Source organism: Mus caroli, chromosome 4 (assembly GCF_900094665.2).
Source record: "Mus caroli chromosome 4, CAROLI_EIJ_v1.1, whole genome shotgun sequence".
In the NCBI taxonomy this organism is placed as follows: domain Eukaryota; kingdom Metazoa; phylum Chordata; class Mammalia; order Rodentia; family Muridae; genus Mus; species Mus caroli.
Window position 1 is genome coordinate 110955586 of NC_034573.1, and position 24561 is coordinate 110980146.

The following is a 24561-nucleotide window of genomic DNA, read 5'->3' on the forward strand; positions in this document are numbered from 1 at the left end:
CGAAGGAACTCTTTTAAGATCACAGCCGGCCACCAGCTGGGTGAGGGCTGAGGGCCAACGGGATTCGAACCTGGGACCTCAGAGGACGTCATTCACTTGTCTGAGAGACGCGAGCAATCCAGTGGGTCCCTTTTTTTTTTTTTTTTTTTTTTTTTAAGGGCTGGCGGTCGCGAGGCGGGAAGGCGCGAGCGGGGTCGCCCCTTCCCGCCGCCCCGCGCGCGCGCGAGAGAGAACTCAACGGCCGCGGCGCGCGCCACCTCGCGGCAGGAGTCTCTGGCGGGCGGGGCTGGGCAGCTCTCGCCCCCGCCCCCCGCCCCTCGGCCGCCGCCGCCGCCGCCGCCTCCGTGGAGCCCCCCGCCTCCCGCCGCCGCCTCAGCCGAACCGCTCTCCAGAGCCGTCGCCCGCCCCTGCCGGCGTCCTCGCTCGCTCCCTGCGCAGCGGAAACATGGCGGCTGGAAGGGAGTGAGTGAGCCGCCCGCGCCCCGCGCCGCTGTCGCCCTCAGGTAAGCGCCTCGCTGCCACCCCCGGTCCGGCCCGGGCCCCTCAAGGCCCGCCTTACGGCCACGGGCCGGAGCGAGTCCCCGCCCGGTGACCCTGGTGTCTGTGTCCGCGGCCCTCGGGCGGCCGTGTCAACCCGGCCCAAACCCCGGCGGCCTGCTCCGCATCTGCTCGGGCCCAGTGTCCGGCGGCGGCCTGACGCGCCGGGGTCGGCCGGGGGCGCGGCGCGCGAGTCCCCGCACAGGGCCCCTTCCGAGCCGGGAGCAGGGCTTGGGGCGGAACCGGGAAGCCTGGCTCGGGCCCAGTGCGGGGGCTCTTTCGGGCTGGTGGGACGCGTCGCCAGAGAGATTCGCCTGGGTCCCAGCAGCGGAGCACCGGGGGTCGTGGACACCGTGGGCTTGGAGCTTTCTTCAGGGGTCCCGGGGCTGGGGGTGGGTGGGGGGACTCACATGTGTCACCTGTCTGGAGCCGGGCCAGCACCTGGCAGCTACAGCAGGTTTCGAACCTGAGACAGGGAGCGGCGGACAACCTTAGACCACAGCAGGGGAAGGAGTTCCCAGGGAGATAGGTGAACCCCAAAACATACCCCAAAGCGAAGAGATCTGAGAGTCATCCAGGGTCCCCCTACTCTTATCCTATTCGGGATGGAAGTTATCTTTTAAAATTCCAAATAATACCCTAATAATTTGGCGGACCTTTTAGGACGGCTCTCCGTCCTAATCCTGATAACCTTTCCAAAGTAAGACCGGCCAGACTGGCCCTGGATGGATTTGGTTATAGGTAGAAAGGAACGGCTGTCTCTCGTCTTTCTGCTTCGTTTCCCTCTTGGGCAGCTGTTAAGAGTGAAGATAGTAATCGTGTCCCCTGAGTCTTATTTTGGCTAACTCCCAATTCCTTTAGTCTTTTTCTTTACTCTGGTCTTTGATCCGCTCCTTTGATGAGCACTGGTTTGCCCATACTGCCCCCACAGAAGAGCTTCTTGTGAGCAGAGAGACCAAGCTCAATCATTTCTAAGGGAAGAGCTTTGACCCTAAAGGACTGACCTTAAATAAAAAGCACTCTCCCTTCCTCATTTTCGTACTGCGTTGAACTTAGCGGGTGGGGGTTGGGAGTGGAGCGGGAAAAGCTGTGTAGTGGTAGCATGTGTTCCCCCAAGCTAAAAGAGATCATCCTGTTTTGTGGTTTCTCTTCCTTTGAAAAATTGAACACTTCATCAAATGAGCTAATGTATATCAAAAGATTGTACAGTGTAATATATCATGCAGATAAAAGAGCTTATTATTTTTGCTCTAAAAAGGACTGAGATCTAGATTGGTGCCAAACTGCAATTTAATATTTGCTTGGAGAGAGAACTGCCTTATGACAATGAACTCTGCTTTTTTTTCCTGCCAGCAGAAGGCCTCAACTTGCTGTGAAAAAAACACTTTCTGTTGCTCATTAAAAAATCATTCCTTTTTTTTTAAAGTTTAATTCTTTTTAAGTCACTTAGCCTTGGTGGTACGTAGGGTTAAAGTACTTAAAACGGATCTTTTACTAGTTTTTTAGACCTTTGCCTAAGCATCCCTGCAAGCAAGTAATTTCTTAAGCCCATTAGAGAAGTGATGGCTTTGTAGATAAAATGCTAAGATCTGTGTCTGGGACCTCATTCAAGATCTGAGCAAAGTTTCACTGTTTTTGTAACTAAGGCAAGCGCATACCAGCAGTCAGAACTGTGTTTATCTTTGTACTTATGTCTTTGTTTTTTGAATTGGTTAGTGGTTTTAAAATTTGTAGCACATATGTCAAAAATTTAAAGGTATTGCTTTTTTTTGAGTTGTCCATGGAGGCCAGAGGAATAAGATTTCCCTACAGCTGGAGTTATAGACAGTTGTAAGATAACAGTTGGGTGCTAAGAGCTAGGCTTGGTTCCTCTGGAAGAGAGATACATGATCTTAAACATTGAGCTTTCTCACCAGCTCCACACATGTCAGATTTTAATTTCTGGTATGTTAGTTTGTGCAAACACTGTTTCACTTTTGTGTAACTTGTTAAATAATTATATGGCGCCATTCTGTACAGAACTGCATAGAAGTCTCTGAACCCTCCAGGGTAAGGGTTCAAAACTGGGAAAACTGGTATGAACATTACAATGAAATTTAAACTTGCTGTATTGTAACCTTTATACTTATATACTACCCTGTGTCAGGCATTGAGTTATGTATGGTCTAGACTGGACTCACAGATAAGTGAGACATTTCTAATCATTGTGGAGCTGGACCAATGTGGTCCTTACACAGGCTAGCTCAATAAAAGTTAAGCACTGCATGGAGAGTGAGGGCTTTTGAACTAGCCAGGCTTTGAGGGAAGGCTATGGGGAGGGATGAGCTGAGGCTCTGGTGATAAGAGGACCAAGAGGAGTAGAATATGCCTTAGAGAAAATAGAACAAATAAAGGAAAAGTATGAGAAAAGGATTGACCCCCACAAAACCCACAACACTTTGTGACTGCCAATAATGTAACAGTAGAGATAAAATATAGTAAATTATGAAGGTCCAGCCAGGCAAAGACTGTGTCATGGTGGACCTTGTATATATAAATATTGTGAAATTAATTCAGTGGAGGGTGTTCTTTAATCACTGAAAGGCTTACTAAAAGAAAAAAAAAGTAGACATGGTTGAAGTAACTTTAAAAATGGTCACAGAGATGAAAAAGTAAGAAATGAGTTTGAGAAAGCTTATGAGGTCTTATGTGTATGAGGGAATAATTCATGTTGTACTCAGGTCTTAGGCTTGGATGACTATAGGAGGAGGGTGTCATTAATTGAAACAGGAAACACTTGGAGATGGGTTTATTCTTATTTTTAGATTTAGCAATTTTTTGAGTTAGACCAGGGGACAAACATAATGGAAGTAATGTGGAAGAAAATAAATTGTGGCTAGGACATAAAATATTAGTTTATTATTATAAATAATAAAGTTGTCTGATGTGGAACTGTTCTAGGTGACAACTAGATATGCATGTATATGTGTGTGTGCGGGAAAGCTAAGTGAAATACAGCAGAAGCGAAGGTCATTGAAGTGGAGTATGGCGGAGCTGTGAGGACAGCAGAGTGATTTAGGATGATGGGATGAGGAAAAGAGGAAGATTGTGACCCAGGTGCAGTAAAGATAAAGGATTAATTGAGGTGGTAGATGACACAGGAGGCAGTCGGGCAGAAAGTGGTACTGCCAGATGGCACAAGCCTCAGAGGAGGACTTTTAAATGCAGGAGTGGATAAGTCAGGGTTTTTACCTTTTCTTCTTGCAGGCAGGGTTCTCATCTCTTCATTTTTATTTAGGGCTCACATCAAATATTGTTTGCACCAAGACTCTTTTTTGAGTCTTGAAAATAAGGAAACATACCATATACTGAATCTTTTCTGCCCATATATAATGAATGACAAAGGGATTTTTCTCTGTTGCTTGTAGGTAAGTAGGAAACAATTAGATAAAGCAGTGAGATTAACCCATGGTTTTGGGACAATCCAGAAGAAAGAGTCTAGGCTTTGGATTTAGAAACACCAGGATTCACATCTAGGCTCTGCTATTTCTAACCTTATGCCTGTAAATACCCTGATAAATATTAAAATAAATAAATAAAAAAAAAATAAATTCTTATTTCATAGTTTCATAGTTTATTTCATAAACTTACTTCAAAGTTTCCATAAAAAACATAAGAAGCACTAGAAAAGCAATTGGCTCTTTATATAAGTAAAGTAAATGTTAATTTTCTTGTCTTTACTGTTAATGGGCTTACGCTGTGCTTGCAGAAATAAAGCTTTTTCCCCCCACACTTACCAAATTATTAGGCTGAATACAGTAAGTATTCTTTTATCCGAAGGACTAAACGAACAGTAGGGAAGAGCAGGCACTTTCAACATTTGGAAATAAGTTTAGTCTTCACACTCAAGATACATTTCTTTGGGCCCTGGAGATATTTCAGTAGATTAAATAGTAATTATGTCTCGATACCAAGTATACTCTATCAGTATTTCAAATTAATTAGATTTGACACAAATTTGGGTATTTGTTTAAGTCAGCAGTGGGCTATGTGGCTCGAGAAATGGACTGAGCTTTTCTGTGAGAGCCTTGACGCTATCAAATTTGGAATTGGTTCCAGATACATTAGTGAGCGATAGGTTGTACGTCCATCCTCTCTACCTACATCAGTTCACTATGTGTTCATTTGTACACATTAATTCAGAAGTTCAATTTTTTTTATTATTGGGTATTTATTTCATTTACATTTTGAAATGTAAATCCCAAAAGTCCCCCACACCCTCCCACACCCACTCCCCCACCCACCCACTCCCACCTCTTGGCCCTGGCGTTCCCTTGTCCTGAGGCATATAAAGTCTGCACGACCAATGGGCCTCTCTTTCCACTGATGGCAGACTAGGCCATCTTTTGATACATATGCAGCTAGAGACAAGAGCTCTGGGGGGTACTGGTTAGTTCATATTGTTGTTCCACCTATAGGGTTGCAGATCCCCCCAGCTCCCTGGGTACTTCCTCCAGCTCCTCCATTGGGGGCCCTGTGATCCATCCAATAGCTGACTGTGAGCATCCACTTCTGTGTTTGCTAGGCCCCAGCATAGTCTCACAAGAGACAGCTATATCAGGGTCCTTTCAGCAAAATCTTGCTAGTGTATGCAATGGTGTCAGCGTTTGGAGGCTGATTATGGGATGGATCCCTGGGTATGGCAGTCTCTAGATGGTCCATCCTTTCGTCTCAGCTCCAAACTCTGTCTCTGTAGCTCCTTCCATGGGTGCCTTGCTCCCAATTCCAAGGGGCAAAGTATCCACACCTTGGTCTTTGTTCTTCCCAAGCTTCATGTGTTTCACAAATTGTATCTTATATCTTGGGTATTCTAAGTTTCTGGGCTAATATCCACTTATCAGTGAGTACATATCATGTGAGTTCTTTTGTGATTGAGTTACCTCACTCAGGATGATGCCCTCCAGGTCCATCCATTTGCCTAGGAATTTCATAAATTCATTCTTTTTAATAGCTGAGTAGTACTCCATTGTGTAAATGTACCACATTTTCTGTATCCATTCCTCTGTTAAGGGGCATCTGGGTTCTTTCCAGCTTCTGGCTATTATAAATAAGGCTGCTATGAACATAGTGGAGCATGTGTCCTTCTTACCGGTTGGAACATATTCTGGATACATGCCCAGGAGAGGTATTGCAGGATCCTCCGGTAGTACTATGTCCAATTTTTTGAGGAACCGCCAGACTGATTTCCAGAGTGGTTGTACAAGCTTGCAATCCTACCAACAATGGAGGAGTGTTCCTCTTTCTCCACATCCTTGCCAGCATCTGCTGTCACCTGAATTTTTGATCTTAGCCATTCTGACTGGTGTGAGGTGGAATCTCAGGGTTGTTTTGGTTTGCATTTCCCTGATGATTAAGGATGCTGAACATTTTTTCAGGTGCTTCTCTGCCATTCGGTATTCCTCAGGTAAGAATTCTTTGTTTAGCTCTGAGCCCCATTTTTTAGTGGGGTTATTTGATTTTCTGGAGTCCACCTTCTTGAGTTCTTTATATATATTGGATATTAGGCCCCTATCTGATTTAGGATAGGTAAAGAGCCTTTCCCAATCTGTTGGTGGCCTTTTTGTCTTATTGACGGTGTCTTTGCCTTACAGAAGCTTTGCAATTTTATGAGGTCCCATTTGTTGATTCTCGATCTTACAGCACAAGCCATTGCTGTTCTATTCCAGAAGTTCAAATTTTTGTTTGAAGTAAATAAATTCCTCTTCGAAAATAAGTCCTCCTGTAGGCGAATTTCAGATTAACAAAGTAACTGTTATGGTCTGTTTTGAAGCTGTAGTTTAATCCTTGAAAGGACCTTACTTGGTAGATAGGCTCAGTCAAACACTGGATTCTATTGGTAAAAAATTCTCTTTCCCATCATGCTGACTTAGAGTTAAAACAAAGCCCAGAGCTCTCATTGTTGCTAGGTATTAACTGCACAGAGGCGGTCACTTTGATTCTCAGACATTCAGCTTTTTTATAAAATGAGGGAAGGTATAGCTGTAAGGTTGAAGAAAGTAAATTCTTGGTAGATGTTGGTCACATAAGACACTGAAATGTTGGGTCCCTCTTTCCTTATCTGAAATTGATACCTTGGACAAAGCTTTAATGCTAACTCTAGCTATCAAGGACCTTCTGCAGCTAATTGTTTTGATAACCTTATGGTTGGATAAACCCAGAAACTCTTGGTCTCTCAGCCTCTTTAGTCATTTGTCATTTTTGGTATTATTATTCTTGTTTGGCCTGACTTCCTCTTCGTCTTTCTCCTAAGCTTTATTCTCTTCTTAAGCATTTTTACATGTTCTTCCAAGCTCCTGTTTTCCTGTGTTGTTGACCATTTCATTGGTGGTGCTGTGCGTGCCTATTGAGTCTTGGCGAGGATATTGATTGTTCTGTAACCCTTTAATATATAGCTCATCTACATTCATCTAAATGGGAGAATTGAGGATAACTAATTTTTCTAATTATTTATTTAGACTATTTCCAGACCATGTCTTTTCCTTCGTGTTAAATGCCTCTGGTTTTCTGGAATAGGTGTTAGATTTACCTTCTTAGGCCTTCCTTATTGTTTAGGGTATGGCACCCACGGTCTCTCTTTAACCTTACTCTCTTCATTCTGAGTGACTTCAGTGTTCACATGAATTATTTTTCTCCCAAACATTGGTTTTATCTTTTATCATCTAGAGCTGGCCCACCTCTGAAATGATAAATGAAAGTGACTAGCTTTGTTTAGAATTTCTCCTTTGATGGCCTTTGATTATCCTCATTAGATCATATCTTGACCTTATCACTCCTTCCCTTTCCAGGTCAATTGTTTTTAGCATACTTTTAAAATTCACCCTCTTGCCATTATCTTCTAGTACCATGCTCCATTTTTCTGTCCCTGATGGCTGAAGTCATAAACCTGTTGACTCAGACTGACCTCTTTCCTTGTCTGCATCAGTGTTACCCAACCTGAGACAAACCACACTGGTGACTGATTGCTGCCACTGGGCCTTTACTGCATGCTTACTTTTTTGTCCTATTTTCTATCATGTCTTGGGATAAAACAAACAAACAAAAACCACTCTCTTTTCAGGCTTCTGACCTTTTTAATTCCTCTTCTCAGTCTCAACATATGGCCAACTGCTTAAAAACGTAGATACCATGAAAAAGATATTTGTTTTATTTTCCTTGTAACAAAGTTGCTTTAAATTACATAAGTTTTTCTACATCTTCTGTTTGCCTAAGCTAAATCTCTGAGCCCTGTCTTTTCCTGTTGTCTAACCTTTTTCTCTCTTCTGATGCCTACACAAACACACACACACACACACCACACGTATGTATATAAATCTTATCAATGAAATAAATCTTGTAAACTGCTTACTCTTTATACAAACAAGTTGTTGTTGTTGTTGTTATTTTAGGTGTGTGAGTTGTGTGTGTGTGTGTTGGTGCACATGTGAAGGTCAAAGGTCCTGAGATTTAAACTCATGTCATCAGGCTTGGCAGCAAGCACCTTCAGATGCTGAGCCATCTTGCAGGTCCTCACTTTTTGTTTTCACCATGTCTTGAATTAATAAGGTTCAGTTTCCTAATCTGAAAATAAGCATAGTAGTACTACCTGTTGGGTGCTATAGAACCTCAAGATTTCTGTTAGTTTTTAAAAAATTCATAATGTATGTGAAGGAGCTCTGTACATCGTATATTACATTAATGTATATATTAGTTTATTGTTGCTGCTTGTATCAGTTTCCTAAGTACTCAAGAAATAATAGCCTTCCTATTTCAAAAATTAAACCGATTTAAAGGTTTTGGAATTCATTCTAGTCACCACAGTAAGGTGGCAGAGGCCTGGGAACTGCTCTAGTCAAGATCATCAGTTTCCTCCTTGGTGCTGAAGTGGGCAAGTGTATGAAAGGCAGCAGGTCTGTGCCTCAGCAGTATTTTACTTTCATGATTATTCTCTTCCCTAAAACATTTCTTTTCCCTTGGGACTCAGTGCCCTTCAGTGTTCAGTGTTACCTTGCTGGCTACATCCCTGTATGTAGTCTTTCTTCTCTTGCCTGCCGCTCCATTACATTCTCTTAACAAGCAACTGCTCACTTGTTTTAAGTGCACCTGCATTCTTAGGACTCAAACCCTTCTGTAGTCCTGAGAGTGTTAGCCTATGTTTAGGTACCCATATGCAGCTTCACAAACAGCTGCCAGCCATATCTCCCTCGGTCACTAAGTGGCCTTGTTTTTGGCACTTGTTACAACAGCACTAGCAATTTACCTTCAGAGCAGTTAATGTCCACTTTGGCTATGGGGGTGCTTCAGGTCACAGTAGAGAGGTAGAAGATGTGGGGAAGGGACAATGATTATAACTGCAGAATATTGACAGATGTTGTGTACACCTTTTTAAATTTGAAGTATGTACTAATCCTAATAATGGGAAGCCAGACATTGTCAACAGGATTTTCTGATAAGAAGCTGAAGTGCAGATGCAGAAGATGATGTGCCCAATTGTGAACAGCTACGAAGGGTCAGAATGACTCCTCAAAACCAGGTCTCGGGACACTCTGCTTTGATCAGAGCAGCTCACTGCCTCTTCGACTGCTTTCTAAAAACTTGGTGTGTATTATTGAGCCTCATGGTGGTTCTCCTGATAGTCTTCATGGATTAATTTTCTTAATTTTTGATGTTTACAAATGCTGCTGTATTTTTTGCCCTCATTGTTGATTATAATTGTTATCCACTTTTTTGTTTGTTTGTTTGTTTTGAGACAGGGTTTCTCTGTGTAGCCCTGGCTGTCCTGGAACTCACTCTGTAGAACAGGCTGGCCTTGAACTCAGAAATCCACCTGCCTCTGCCTCCCAACTGCTGGGATTAAAGGCATGCACCACCACGCCAGGCTGTTATCCATTTTTTAAAATGGAAGCATATACATGTATTTTCATTTTATCTGCATGGTTTTTGCAGCTTGGCTTCTAGCCTCATTCCCAGGTGCTTTCTTAGAATGTTTTATTAGAGTCACTTTACACCATCCTTATTGTACTAGCTAGTTTTATGTTAGCTTAACACAACCTAGAGTGAATAATTTGGTAAGAGGGAACCTCAGTTGAGAAAATACTCCTACCAGATTGTCCTGTGAGCAAGCTGATGGTGCATTTTCTTGATTGATGGGCAGTGCCACCCCTGGGTAGGTAATCCTTGGTGGAAGAAGAGAGCAGGATGAACAAACCATAGTAAGCAAGCCAATAAGCAGCATCCTTCCATGGCCTCTCCACTAGTTCCTGCCTCCAGGCCCTGCCCTGACTTACTTTGATAATGTTCCATGATAAGAAAGGGTAGGACGAACTAAAAACCCTGCCATCCCAAGTTGCTTTTGATCAGTGTTTCATCACAGCAGTAGAAATCCTAAAACACTTATATAAACATTCCTCTGGGACACTCCAACATGGTGGACATGTTAGAAACAATGAGACTGTTTTAACTGTTGTGTCCTGTGAAGTATGAGAGAAAACAGAAAAGTCAATATATTCATTCATAAACAGATAATTTAGAAGTTTAGACTTCCAATTCTGATTTTGTAGTATTTCACTGTTCCAGAAAGTTTCCAAATCATATTACATTTGTTTCTTCAAAAATAAAGCAAATTACAGGTCAGCCAGGGTTATGTAGAAAAATCCTGTCCCCAAAAATAAAATAAAATAAAATAATTAGGAGTATAAACACTTATATAAAGGTCATAATCCCAAAGTAAGAGAATATTTATTTGAGTTTAGACACATTGTTGTTGTTGTTGGCATTTTTACAGGCCTTCATTTGTTCATCAGTTTAACAAATATTTGTGTCTAATATTTATTTGTATCTAATAAATACTAGAGTTGAGACACTGCTATGATCCATGTGTCTTAGTTATAGTTACTATTGCTGTGATAGAGTCCCATGACCTAAAGCAACCTGGGGAGGAAAGGTTTATTTTGCTCATAGTTCCATATAACAGGAAATCATCAAAAGCATTGAGGGCAGGGACTCACACAGGTCAGAACTTGGAGGCAGAAGCCATAGAGGAATGCCGCTTACTGGTTTGCTCCTCATGACTTGCTTAGCCTGCTTTTTTATAGAACTCAGGACCACCAGCCTTGGGGTGGCACCACTCACAAAATAAGCTGGATCCTTCTCCATTCATTGCCAATTAAGAAAATACCTTACAGCTGGGTCTTAAGGAGGCATTTTCTCAACTAAGGATTCCTCCTCTCTGTTCATTCTAGCTTGTGTCAAATTGACATAAAACTAGTCAGTAGACTATGATAAAGATGGATACCATAATTAAGAAAATTAAAAGATAAGTCATAGAATAGCCAATATTAGTACAATAATAAAAATCCCTTTTAGTGGATTAAAACAAGATCAACCAGTACACAGATAAGACAGACCAAATGTTTATTAACCATTTGGACAAATTAAATTCTTACAAGATGCCATTTTGTACCTGTCAAATTGGCAAAAATGAAGCCTCGAAATATCAAAAGTTAGTGGAGTGCTGGAGAGATGGCTCAGCGGTTAAGAGCACTGACTGCTCTTCCGAAGGTCTTCAGTTCAAATCCCAGCAACCACATGGTGGTTTACAACCATCAGCAATGAGATCTGATGCCTTTTTTTCTGGGGTGTCTGAAGACAGCAGCAGTGCACTTATGTATAATAATAAATAAATCTTTAGTGGAGATGAAGAAGAGCTAAAAGAGCTCTTGGATACTGTTGGTGAGACTAGAAATTACACAACCACAGCAGAAAACAATTTGGCTACACCTGTTGAAAGTAAAATGTTACACCCTAAAGCCTCACCGGCATGGCTACCTAAACATGAGCTGAATAGGAACAACAATAGACATGCTAAAGGGCCAGAGGGGTAAGATGGTAGGTAAAGGAGTAGGGAAAGCTAAAAGACTCCCACCCTACTCAGAGAACTACAGACAAGTAAGGAATGCTGAGAATGGGAGAGTCTTTCCCAAGAAAGAGGACATCAATTGGTTATCCAATATGGAATGGTGAGCTCGGAAAACATACATATGTGTAACATTATACAGACTAAGCAGGTTGTATTTATGTATACATATTATACATATATGTATGTAACAAGAATTAATGAGGAATGGATATTAATTTGAAAGGGAGTAAGTAAGGGTAAGTAGGAGGGAAGAGAGAGGAAATAATGTAATATTATAATCTCAAAAATAAATCATTAAAAAACAGAAAAATGAAACATACAAAAATATTCACACATGATTATAGCAAAAAAATAAAAATAAGATCAGGCATGATAGCACATGCTATCCTAGTACTTAGGAGGCAGAGGTAAGTGGATTTCTGTGAGTTTGAGGCCAGCCTGGTCTATATATTGAGCTCTAGGACAGCCAGGGGCTACCTAGAGATACCCTGTCTCAAAAAACAAAACAAAAATTAAAATATTGACACTTTACCTAATATAATTACATATGATAATGAAGATGAACTTGTAAATCTCACAAAAATTTGAGTATAGAGTAAATTTCAGAAAATAAGTATATAAAGCTTAAGTTGTATTTCAGTTGTGTAGTGAATATATGTATCAATCCATTATACTTAAAAATATGATCTCAACAGTTGTGTTTTAAACATCAATATATAGCTCTTCTTTATGAGTATAGTATGGCAAAAAAGATAGCAGAAGTATAAAGAGATATAATTAAGTTGAATCATATAAAATTTCTGGTTTTGTAGGTCTGTAATAGCCTAATACAGGCTGTATTAAATTATCTAAACTCTTTGAATCTAGCATAACAAATGCTTTGGTTGAAATACATTCAAATTAGTATCAGAATACAAAAGTGAGAACAGCAGTCTGCCAAGGCAGAAGATGGAGACCTCTGCACGTTTCTGTAGTGAGAACAACATATGAACTCTTGAGAAAGAGCTAATGAAAAGATAGCTCCCCATAGGAAGAGATAAAGACCCCTTTGAATGGAATAGTGTTGAAATGCCTTGAGAGAAGGGGTTAAGAGGAAGAACAGGTACAACAGCATTTATCTGTATGGCACCTAACAGTTGCATAGAACTTAGACAGTCTGCTCAAGGTCACCAGGTTGGCTAATGCCTGGGACCACAGTCGGTGTATATGATCAATAAACTTATAAACAAAATCGGTAGGAAAAAGTGTTTTGAATGTCAAGGGGACAACAATAAGTTAAACAAGAATAGTTATCAGTATGAAAAACCCAAGGTAGTCAAAACAAAAATATTAAAACAGCATTTCACTTTTTCAAAAAAAGTCATTTGCTTTAAGTACAGGACACCAAAATAATGGAGGTACTGCTCTCAGAATCCTAATCATTCAGCTTCCTAGCACTTCTCTGGCCTGGTGATTATACTCCTATTAATTAACAAGATGATAGAGTCCGATATTATTCAAAAGAGATCTCCATTTTTAAGTGCTTGGCGTATCAACATGAAGAAAGGAATTTTTATCCTTTGAAGACTGTAATTATAGTTTCTCTTAGCTAATCAGGATTGATATTGATAATTTTGTTTACTCTTTATCTTCTGATTTTTAACAAAAATAGAACTTATCCTTTTGTTTTTAGTGGATTTCAAGACAAAGTCAAGGGCTTCTGGATACTCTCAAGAACATTTCAGCCTTAGATGCTTTGCCACTGAGAAGATGGAAAGAACTTCAAAGCAGAGTTTAACAATCTGGAAATTGGGGTCAGGAGAAATGGTTCAGGGATTAAGAGTGGGCATTTGTCTTATAGAAGATCTGAATTCAGTTGCCAGTACCCACAGCCTTCTGTAACTCCAGCTCCAGGGGTTTCCACTGCCTTTGATATTTGGCCATAATTAAGAAATGTATGCTAGGACACAGTTTCAAACACAGGCCAGCTTGGCTTAACTCCATGTACACTGTCCCCAGCAGCGTTCTATAATTTTAGGACTTTCTAAGTTGATTTATGATAGTTAGTTAACACATATATGTTTATTGAGTATATATTATTTCATCAAACAGTATAGACAAACTAGAATTCTGATGCTATAATTTTGGGTCTTAAATGCCCCCACAAAAGGCCCATTCGTTAAAGATTTGGTCTCTAGGTTGGTGCTTTTAGATGCTATTGGAACCTTTAAAATATGGGTCTAGGGCTGGTGAGATGGCTCAGTGGGTAAGAGCACCCGACTGCTCTTCCGGAGGTCTGAAGTTCAAATCCCAGCAACCACATGGTGGCTCACAACCACCCGTAATGAGATCTGATGCCCTCTTCTGGTACAATAAATAAATAAATAAATAAATAAATCTTTAAAAAAAAATATGGGTCTAATGGGAAGTCTCTGGGCTATTGGGGACATGCTCTCAAAAGCAATAGTGGGACCTCAGTATCTTCTTTCATTTTTTTCCTGTTTTCCATCATGAGGTTGACAGCTTTGTGCTGCTACAATGCTGATCTACCTCGGGCCCAGAATGACAGGGCCAATTGAATGTGAGTTGAATTCTCTAAAATTGATCCAAAATAAATATTTTCTCCTCATTAGTAGGTTGTCTCAGGTATTTGTTAGAATGACAGAAAATTGATTAACATCTAAGTAGAAGAATGAATTGCTTCAGTAAATCAATCAAGATTCTTTCTGCTTGTGGTGGTGCCCATGCAGGTGGTGCATGCATATGGAGGCCAGAGGAACACCTCAGGAACACTGTCCACCTTATTTCTGAGACAGGTTTTCATGGATCTGGAGCTCCATTAGTAGGCTAGGCTGGCCAGCTAGCTGGCACCCTGCAGGGCCTCTTCCTGCCTTAGCCTTCCAGTAACTGCTAAGATTACCAGTTCACATTACCATATCTGGCTTATTTTTAAAAAATTGGGTTCTGGGGATTACAGCTTGCTTCATGGCAAGCACTATACCAACTGAGTCATTTTTTTCAGCTTGAGGTTGATTTTTGAATTTGAGAAAAATGTATGTTCCTTTTTAGAAGAGTCCATGTTGATGTTTTAATTTCTGTACTCTGTCAACCTTTGGTCTGGATCTGCTTTCCCATCTCAACCTGTCACTTACAAACTCTAATGATACAAAGGAGGAGGAGATGGTTTTTCCCTTGGTGACTTTGTTACAGTTCCCTGCCTGGGGCCCTTTTGTTCTTTTAGGTTAGAAGCAGTGGTTAGGCAAAGCAAAGCTCAAGTGTTAGTCTTTGGCATGGTGCCAGTTGGCATTTGACCCCAGAGGACAAGGCAGTAGGCAGGTAGAGAAGCAGCAGGCAGAAAGTACCTTCTAGTGTTACAGCTTTCCTGCAGGCTTCAGGAAGCCAGGCCCTCAGCTCTACAGTAGTCCAGCTCCCTCCTTGGCCTGGGAAATGGAGAGTCCCTAGCCCTTGGCGGTTGTCAGTTTTACAGCTCCTGGCCTGAGGTGTCTGAGACCTCTGGCTTGTTCCTAAGGGCTTGTCAGCTCTCAGGAACTCTTCAAGTGACTAGGGGGCGTGCAGCTTCTCGTCTCAGTTTCTTATATTCTTCAGTTCTTTGTCAGCCTCAACTCTGTTCTCTTTCTCTTTCTCTTTCTGCCATTCTCCCTGTGTCTGCCCTAGATGGCTTCTTGATTTTTCAGTTCCCTCTTGTTACTATGACGTCTTTCCAGTTGCTCCTGCTCAAGAGGTGACTACTGATGCTTTTTAGCTACTATTGATGCCATTGCTGTGTGTGCTGCACTTGACCACCAGTCTTGTGGTCCTGTCCATACAGGCAGATCAGCTTTTGCAGCTCAGAGTCCTGGCTGCTCCTCTGTCTGCCTTTCTGCTGTCTTGCTGCCACTGCTGCTCTACTTTCTCTGCTCCTTCTCCCTCCTGATACTAGCTCAGCCCCACAACTAGAAGTACACAAGGCCACCCAAGAAGCTTTTACTTGTGCCTAATTTTCCAGTGGCAGAGGAGTTGTCTCTCAGCCAAGTAACCAAACTCCTTGCTTATATAGCCAGAAAATGGGTGTTCTCACCAATCATAGCAAACCTGGCATTCAGATGAAGGTTTGTTTTACAACAATTGAATCAATGTCTTTTTAGCACCTGCCACAATAGTCCCACCAGGAAAAAAAAATGTTCCTTCTGCCTTTGTTGGAAATGGTTACAGGGTCATCTAGTGTTTACTGAGGCTTGTTATACCAAAAAGACAAACTGTTTCAAACAGCCCTGGCTAAGGCTGTACCTTCAGGAGCCAGAGCAATCAGCTTTAGTCCTTACTCAGTTTTTTCAAAGTATCCATGGGGTGTTGGAAACAGCTGGTGTTCCTTGAAGAGTAGTCTGGCTGGCTGTTTGAGCCTCCCTTCAGCAGTCAAGGAAGCAACAGAGAATTCAATCATAGGGTTACATTGCCCCATCCTGTAATATCTTTTTTCATTTACAGTAAAGTGAACATCCATCAGGAATGCTTACAAGAAGATCTTTTTTTTTTACATTAGTTTTTATGTGTGTGGATGTTTTGTATGTATGTATGTATATCACTTGTGAGTTTGGTGCCTGCAGATGCCAGACTAAGGTATCGGATCCCTTGGAACTAGAGTTGCAGTCCATTTCGAGCTGCCTTATGGGTTCCTAGAACTGAACTTTGATGGCCTGGAAAAGCAATTGGTGTTTTTAACCACTGACCTATCTCTCTAGCCCCTGCAATAAAATCAGAAAGAACTTACCAACATTGTAACTTTAGTAGATACTTTATGTGTATGCCTGTGTATGTATATGTATTAGAAAATGCATGCATGTATATAAGCCAGATATTAATTTGTGTGTGTTCTTCAATTGACCCTCTACCTAATTTTTTGAGAGTTTCTCACTGAACCTGAAACTCACAGATTTGACTAGACTGGCTAGGCAGCAAGCTCTAAGGATTCTCCCCTCTCTATTTTCCCAGCACTGGGATTGCAGGTACATACCACCACACACAGCTTTTACCTGTATGCAGGGGCTCAAACTCAAGAACTCATGCTTGTGCAGTCATCACTTTATAGACTAAGTCATCATTCTAGTTCCCAGATTTAATCAGTTTTAACAGAACTGTAACAATGCTTGGTACTTTAGCAGTACTTTTCACCACATGTGCCTGGTGCTCCAGAGAGAGATGGCGCTCCCTCACCTGTTGCAGTTTTTATCCAGGTGAGATGAACCTCACTCCAGTGTCCTTCCTTAACAAGCCTATAACCCTAGTCTCTTCAGCTCACGACAGGAGCATCAAACAAATCCTAGCTGGAGACCAGGCTGAGAAAGAGCGGCTTGGTACTCTTCAAAAATGTGTACATGATTAAAAAGAAAAAAAAAAAGGAAGTCTGAGAAGTTATCAAGCCAAGCTTAAGAAAATAGAACAACTAAATATATTATAATCACTTGGGTGTCATCTTGGAACAAAAAGAGTATGTTAGGTAAAATTAAGGAAAAGTGACTCGAGTATTGGCTTTAAAATTAATAGATTATTAGGATTGGTTTATTTTTCTTATTTAAATGCATTTTATACATCACACAATCATATTGAGTATTTTGAAAAACAAATAATACATAAAAATTTGTTCACCTTTTATATTCATATCCTTTCATACCCTAAAAAATATCATTAATGAATATTTAATACTATCCATAACTGAGAGTCCTATATCTAATGTTGAATACTAAATTGTTTCAAAACATACAAATATTCTTTGGGAGTTAAGCATAGTAAAAGAGCATAAAATATTAAAAATGAATCATTCAGAACTATATTTAAAAGCCTTTACATGATACTACCTGACATAGAGAGAGAATATTTAAAATGCACTATATATCTGTGTACATTGTCTAACAATCAGTTTACTTAAAAAATATCAGTGTTTCTAGGAGAGAAATTATTTTATCAGTAAGTATATTTTAAAAATTTCAAAATAGCAAAAACTCTTTGAAGTTAAACATTAAGAAAATGCTAATTTCTCCCGGGCGGTGGTGGCGCACGCCTTTAATCCCAGCACTTAGGAGGCAGAGGCAGGTGGATTTCTGAGTTTGAGGCCAGCCTGGTCTACAGAGTGAGTTCCAGGACAGCCAGGGCTACACAGAGAAACCCTGTCTCAAAAAACAAAAAAACAAAAACAAAAACAAAAAAACAAAAAAAAAAAGAAAAGAAAAAGACCCCACCCCCAAGAAAGAAAATGCTAATTTCAAGCACAGTGAGAAAAATTATCAACAATATTTCCATGATGTTTGTAGAACATGGTTTTAATATTTTCAACTGTTGACATTCAACAAACAGAATAGTTATTTAACGGTATATTTCATTGTTATGTCTCCCTTTTCATTTCTGATTTTATTAATTTGGATACTGTCTCTGTGCCCTCTAGTTAGGCTGGCTAAGGGTTTATCTATCTTGTTGATTTTCTGAAAGAACCAGCTCCTGGTTCTGTTGATTCTTTGAGTAGTTCCTTTTGTTTCTATTTGATTCTTTCCTGCTTTCTACTCCTCTTGGGTGTATTTGCTTCTTTTTGTTCTAGAGCTTTCAGGTGTGCTGTCAAACTGCTAGTGGAAGAGCTCTCTTCAGTGCCTTTTTGAAGGCACTTAGAGCTATGAGGTTTCCTCCTACAACTGCTTTCATTGTGCCTCATAAGGTTTGGTATGTATCTTCATTTTCATTATATTCTAAAAAGCCTTTAATTTCTTTCTTTATTTCTTCCTTGACCAAGTTATCATTGAGTAGAACGTTGTTCAGCTTCCATGTGTATGTGTACTTTCCATTGTTTTTATTGGTATTTAAGACCAGCCTTAGCCCTTAGTCTGCGGTGATCTGATAGAGTGCATGAGTTTATTTCAATCTTCTTGTATCTGATGAGGCCTGTTTTGTGACCAATTATATGGTCAATTTTGGAGACAGTACCTTGAGGTGCAGAGAAGAAGGTATATTCTTTTGCTTTAGGATGAAATGTTCTATACATATCTGTTAGATCCATTTGTTTCATAACTTCCATTAGTTTCACTGTGTCTCTGTTTAGTTTGTTTCCCTGATCTGTCCATTGCTGAGAGTTGGGTGTTGAAGTCTCCCACAGTTATTGTGTGGAGTGCGATGTGTGCTTTGAGCTTTAGTAAAGTTTCTTTTATGAATGTGGGTGCCCTTGCATTTGTAGCATAGATGTTCAGAATTGAGAGTACATTTTGGTAGATTTTTCCTTTGACCAATATGAAGTATCCTTCCTTATCTTTTTTTTTTTTTGATAACTTTTGGTTGAGAATTGATTTTATTCGATATTAGAATGGCTACTCCAGCTTGTTTTTTGGGACCATTTGCTTGGAAATTTGTTTTCCAACCTTTTACTCCGAGGTAGTGTCTGCCTTTGTCACTGAGTTGCATTTCCTATATGCAGCAAAATGCTGGGTCCTATTTACATATCCAGTCTGTTAGTCTATGTCTTTTTTGGGGAATTGAGTCCATTGATGTTAAGAGATACTAAGGAAGAATGATGTTACTCCCTGTTAGTTTTGTTGTCAGAGGTGGAATTATGTTTGTGTGGCTATCTTCTTTTGGGTTTGTTGAAAGATTACTTTCTTGCTTTTTTTTCTAGGGTGTAGTTTCCCTCCTTGTGTTGGTGTTTTCCATCTGTTATCCTTTGTAGGGCTGGATTTATGGAAAGATATTGTGTAAATTTGGTTTTGTCATGGAATATTTTGGATTCTCCATCTATGGTAGTTGAGAGTTTTGCTGGGTATAGTAGCCTGGGCTGGCATTTGTGTTCTCTTAGGGTCTGTATGTCATCTGCCCAGGATCTTCTAGCTTTCATAGTCTCTGGTGAGAAGTCTGGTGTAATTTTGATAGGTCTGCCTTTATATGTTACTTGACCTTTTTCCCTTACTGCTTTTAATATTCTTTCTTTGTTTTGTGCATTAGGTGTTTTGACTATTATGTGACGGGAGGAATTTATTTTCTGGTCCAGTCTATTTGGAGTTCTGTAGGCTTCTTGTATGTTCATGGGCATCTCTTTCTTTAGGTTAAGGAAGTTTTCTTCTATAATTTTGTTGATATTTACTGGCCCTTTAAGTTGGGACTCTTTGCTCTCTTCTATACCTAATATCCTTAGGTTTGGTCTTCTCATTGTGTCTTGGATTTCCTATATGTTTTGGGTTAGGAGCTTTTTGCTTTTTGCATTTTCTTTGACTGTTGTGTCAGTGTTTTTTTATGGTATCTTCTGCACCTGAGATTCTCTCTTCTATCTCTTGTATTCTGTTGGTGATGCTTGCATCTATGACTCCTGATCTGATCTCTTTCCTAGGTTTTCTAACTCCAGGGTTGTCTCCCTTTGTGATTTCTTTATTGTTTCTAATTCCATTTTTATATCTTGGATGGTTTTGTTCATTTCCCTCACCTGTTTGATTGTGTTTTCCTGTAATTCTTTAAGGAATTTTTTGTGTTTCCTCTTTAAGAACATCTAGCTGTTTACCTGTGTTCTCCTGTATTTCTTTAAGGTCGAATTATTTATGTCCTCCTTAAAGTCCTCTATCATCATCATGAGAAGTGATTTTTTAAAATCCGAATCTTGGTTTTCCTGTGTGATGGTATATCCAGGACTTGCTATGGTGGGAGAATTGGGTTCTGATGATGCCAAGTAACCTTGGTTTCTGTCGCTTATGTTCTTACGCTTGCCTCTCGCCATCTAATTATCTCTAGTGCTACCTGCCCTCACTATATCTGACTGGAGCCTGTTCTTCCTGTGATCCTGGTTGTGTCAGAACTCCTCAGAGTTGAGCTGTCTCTGTGATCCTGTGATTCTGGGATCCTGTGATCCTGAGATTCTAAGTGTGTCAGAGCTCCTGAGAGTTAAGCTGTCTCTGGGACCCTAAGATCCTGGTGTGACCAAGCTCCTGAGATCCTGGAATCCTGTGATTCTGTGGTCCTGGGCGTGTTAGACTGCCTGGGAGTGGAGCTTTCTCTGGGTGTTGGTGGGACTGGCTTTAGAGTTGGCGCCCAAGGTCTGCTCAGGGCACTGGCCCAGACTGGGAAGGAACCTGTGCCACTGGTCAGGCGGAGTTCCCAGTTACCTCTGGTGTTGGGGCAGATATTGTGTCCTCCTCAGCTCTGACCCTATGATCCCGGGTGTGTTAGAGCGCCTTTTGGCATTGTTTTATTAACAATATGCATGTTAACAGATATGCATGTTATTATGATACAAGATATTATAAACAGGAAACTGAGTAGAAACTACAAAGTATCTATGCAGTTTTCCATAAATCTAAAACTGTTCAAATAAAGGATTAGATGCTATTTATTTGAAATGTAATTAAAACATGTTTCTTCATAATGATATGCCAAATGGTTAACTCATTTTATGGGTCTGACAAACTGCAGTCTATAGATAGACTCATGTGTTAGAGTATATGCTAAATGGATGTCATATAAATTTTCTCATATCTATGTCATACATGTAGGTGTCAAAAATATGCCAAGTGCAGGTCAACAGAAAGCATTCAGACAAATATAAACAATTTGTATCATATAATATTGTTTCTTAATTGAAAACACAGTGTCATTATTTGTCAGAATTGTGAATATGTCCTCACATTGACTTGTGAACAAAAATGATTTCATATATAGATATAGTTTTTTATTTGAATTGTTTATATGGTGCTGAAAAATGTTTTAATAGTTATTACCTTTGTATATCAACATCAGTTGAGTAGTTAAGATTTTGTCTGTATGAAAAGTATGGGATAAACTTAAAAGACCTATAAAACGTTTTCAAGGGCTAGGGAGATGCTCAGTAGGTAAAATGCTTGGTGTGTAAGCATGAGGACCTGAATTTAGATTCACAGTACACATAGGAAAAGCTGGGTGTGATGGTGCACACTTATAATCCAGTCCTGGAAGGCAGAGACGGAGGACTCCCGGGCTTGCCCACATCTAGCCTGATTGATGAACTTCAGGGTCAGTGAGAGACCCTTGTGAAAAAATAAAGTGGTGTTTGATACCTACCTTTGGCTTGTGCACAGATGAGAGAGAACATGCGGTACTTGTCTTTCTGTGTATGCATGTCTTACCTTACTAAATATCATCTAGTTTCATCTATCTTGATGAAGATGACAGGATTTCATATTTCATTGCTTAAAAATATATTCTCTCTCATGCACACACACACACACGTGGATGGATAAATAAGACACTGTCCTATCCTAGTTGGATTCTCTGTTGCTGTGACAAAACACTAATCAGAAGCAACTTAGGGGAAGAAAGGGTTTATTTCACCTTATAGGTTATAGCTCATCTTTCAGGGAAGCAAGCGCAGGAGCTCAAGAGTGGAACCAGAAGGTAAGACTCACACAGAGAGACAATGGAGGAAATCTGCTTACTGGCCAGCTTGCTTTCTAATGCAGTCCAACACCACCAGTCCAAGGGTAGCATCACCCATACTGGGCTGGGCCCTCCACATTAACCATCAGTGAAGAAAACACTGCCCACCCCCACCCCGAGACTTGCCTGCAGACCGAATCGGATAGAGCCGATTCCTTAGTGAAGCTTCCCTCTTCCCAGGTGACTGTAAAATTGACAAAAACTAGCCAGTACAGATATCATATTTTCTTGACTCTTTCATCTGATGGGCACCTAGTTTGGTTCTCTGTATATGCTCTTATGAATAGTACTTCAGTGGACATAGCCATTGAAGTATCTTTGTGGTATGCTAATCACATATCTTTGAAATGTATATTCAGAATTGGGGCAGATGTCTCATATGGTAGTTTGGCTTTTTAAAAAAGTATACATTGAATGTATAAAATAGTACATTGGTTATGATATTCCTTGCATGTATGTCATATCCTTAGATCATTTCTGTCCCCATTATACCCTTTCCCTTTATGCAGGACCCCTCCCTCTGCCCAAATAGTGCTGTTCATACTTTCATGTCTTACCTTTTTAAAACTCTAGATTCTGTGTATGAGAGAAAATATGTGATGTTTGTCTTCCTGGATCTAGCTTATTTCACTTAGCATGATGAGCGTTTCAGGCCAACCAGGGTGATATAGTGAGATTCTGCCCCTCCTTCCTCCAAAAAGGTAGATTGCTGTTTTTTAACTTCAAATGAATTAAATATCTTAATATAAGCCCTAAAACATGAAACTGTTAAAGGAAAAAATATAGAAAACATTTCAAGATTTTGGCTACCATGTCTGTCCACAGAGGAATGAAAAAAGAAAATGTGATATTTTATATATAATGAAGATTTTCATCTATGAAGAATAAGGAAGTTCTGTAACTTGACTGTACTCATTTACAACCCATAATGGTTAGACTACGTTCCCACCAATGGTGTGTGCAGAATTCCTTTTTCTCCACATTGTGTATGTGTCATGCATGCACATGCCATAAGTTTGTATAAGTCAGAAAATAACCTCAAATGTTGTTTCTCAGGAGCTGGTCCTCTATCTTTTTTGTTTTTGTTTTTGAGACAGCATATTTCCTAAATAACTTTGAATCTGGCATGAGTAAGCCCCTGGATATGGCCCATCCTGAGACTGAATCGACTCTGTGAAACCTAGAAGACAGGTTACCTGCTTCCAAGATACAGTGATACGGCAGTCACAGGAGAAAGTTCCATCAAAAAAAGGAGAAATTTTTTTATTGATTCTTTGGGAATTTTACATCATGTAAATCCCCTACTCGTTTCCCAGTCCTTCCATATCCTCCATCCATCCTTGTAATTCCATCAAAATAAAATAAAAATTAAAGAAAAAACTCACCGAAGCCTCTGGGCATGAGCCCAGGACCTTGAGGATAAAAGTATCACTGGTCTAGAGTAAGTTCATGATTCTGTAGGAGGCATTACATTCAAGATAAGAGAATAGAATTTTGTGGTTAAATTGTGTCTTCTGAGCTGCTAAAATGCCTGTATCCTTCCATCCCAAAATCTCATTGGCCTATGACTCTGTATCTGTGACTCTGCCTTTGGAAACTATATACCTTTGTAGTGCTCTATTTCTGCCCCTTTGGTCCAGTCTGAAGAAGTTTCTGCTGGTATGAAATTCTCAAAACTTTGTCAAGCTTCCCATATAATGTACATCCAAGCCATCTGATGAGAGACTTGACTGACTCACACAAATGAGTATCTAGCCTCAGTTTTTATTGTGTTTTCAGAGTGCAGTCTCTAGATGAGCAGAGATTTTTCCAAGTCATCAATTAATGGTTCCTTTTTGCTTATTGTTTTCTTAATTTGTCTTCTATATTTTACTTTAAGCATCAAGAAGACTCCAGGCCCTTTCACACTTTAGTTAGTAATACGAGATAAGCATCCAAGGTAATCACTTTTACCTTGTAAAGAAACTCAGCTGCCAAACACAATTTAAAGTTTTCTGCCACTTTATTATAAGAGATTTCTTGAAGATGTCCAATAACTTGTATTTTATTTCCTTCCAAGGTCCCACCAGAAATACCTTTAGTGCTCAGATTTTATAACCATGTGTCTCATCAAGTCAAAGTGTTTTTTTATTGAGGACCCTTAACCTCTTTCAGCTCCTTCTCTTAACTTAATTCTAGGATTAAGTCCTTAGTCTTAACTGTTAGAGCAGCATTCCATTTTAGGTACAAAGATCATTATTAGTTTCCTAGGGCTGCTAGAGCAAATCACGCAGGCCTGTCTACAGCTTGATGTCAAATTTCAGCTTTGTAGCATGATACATTCTAGAGCTGTTACTGAGTATAGCAGCCCTAGGAAAAGCAAATAGGAGTGTTGTCTGGGGTACTGTGCTCATCAGTGCAAGGCGGTGAGCACCACATAGCTGTGTGTTTAAAGGGCTTTCCGCCTTGCAAGCCATATGATAATAGGCAGGTTCTACTATGCCTGGTTCCTTTGTCTATCTTCATGAGGACCTATAGTTTTTGTACTTTAAAAAACTTCTCTTTAGTACTAACATCAATGTTGAAGATCTTAGACTACTATATAAAAATGGTTTTGCATGAAGAAGACTTAACCATGGCACTGCTGGTGAAAGGGAGCTCTAGTGCTGTAAAGTGTTGGTGAAAGGGAGCTCTAGTGCTGTAAAGTG

The 24561-nt window shown here is 40.2% G+C and overlaps 1 protein-coding gene across 4 annotated transcripts in view; it reads left to right on the forward strand.

Annotated features, from left to right (window-relative positions):
* Nucleotides 1-323: 323 nt before the first annotated feature.
* The window catches only part of LOC110293047 (Scm polycomb group protein homolog 1), a 118206-nt gene continuing 93968 nt past the window's right edge, over nucleotides 324-24561 (forward strand). For all 4 annotated transcript variants that reach the window (XM_029475974.1, XM_029475976.1, XM_029475975.1 and 1 more), the window contains exon 1: nucleotides 324-503. The gene's annotated coding sequence lies outside the window, so the exon portion shown is untranslated. The remainder of the gene's footprint in view (nucleotides 504-24561) is intronic.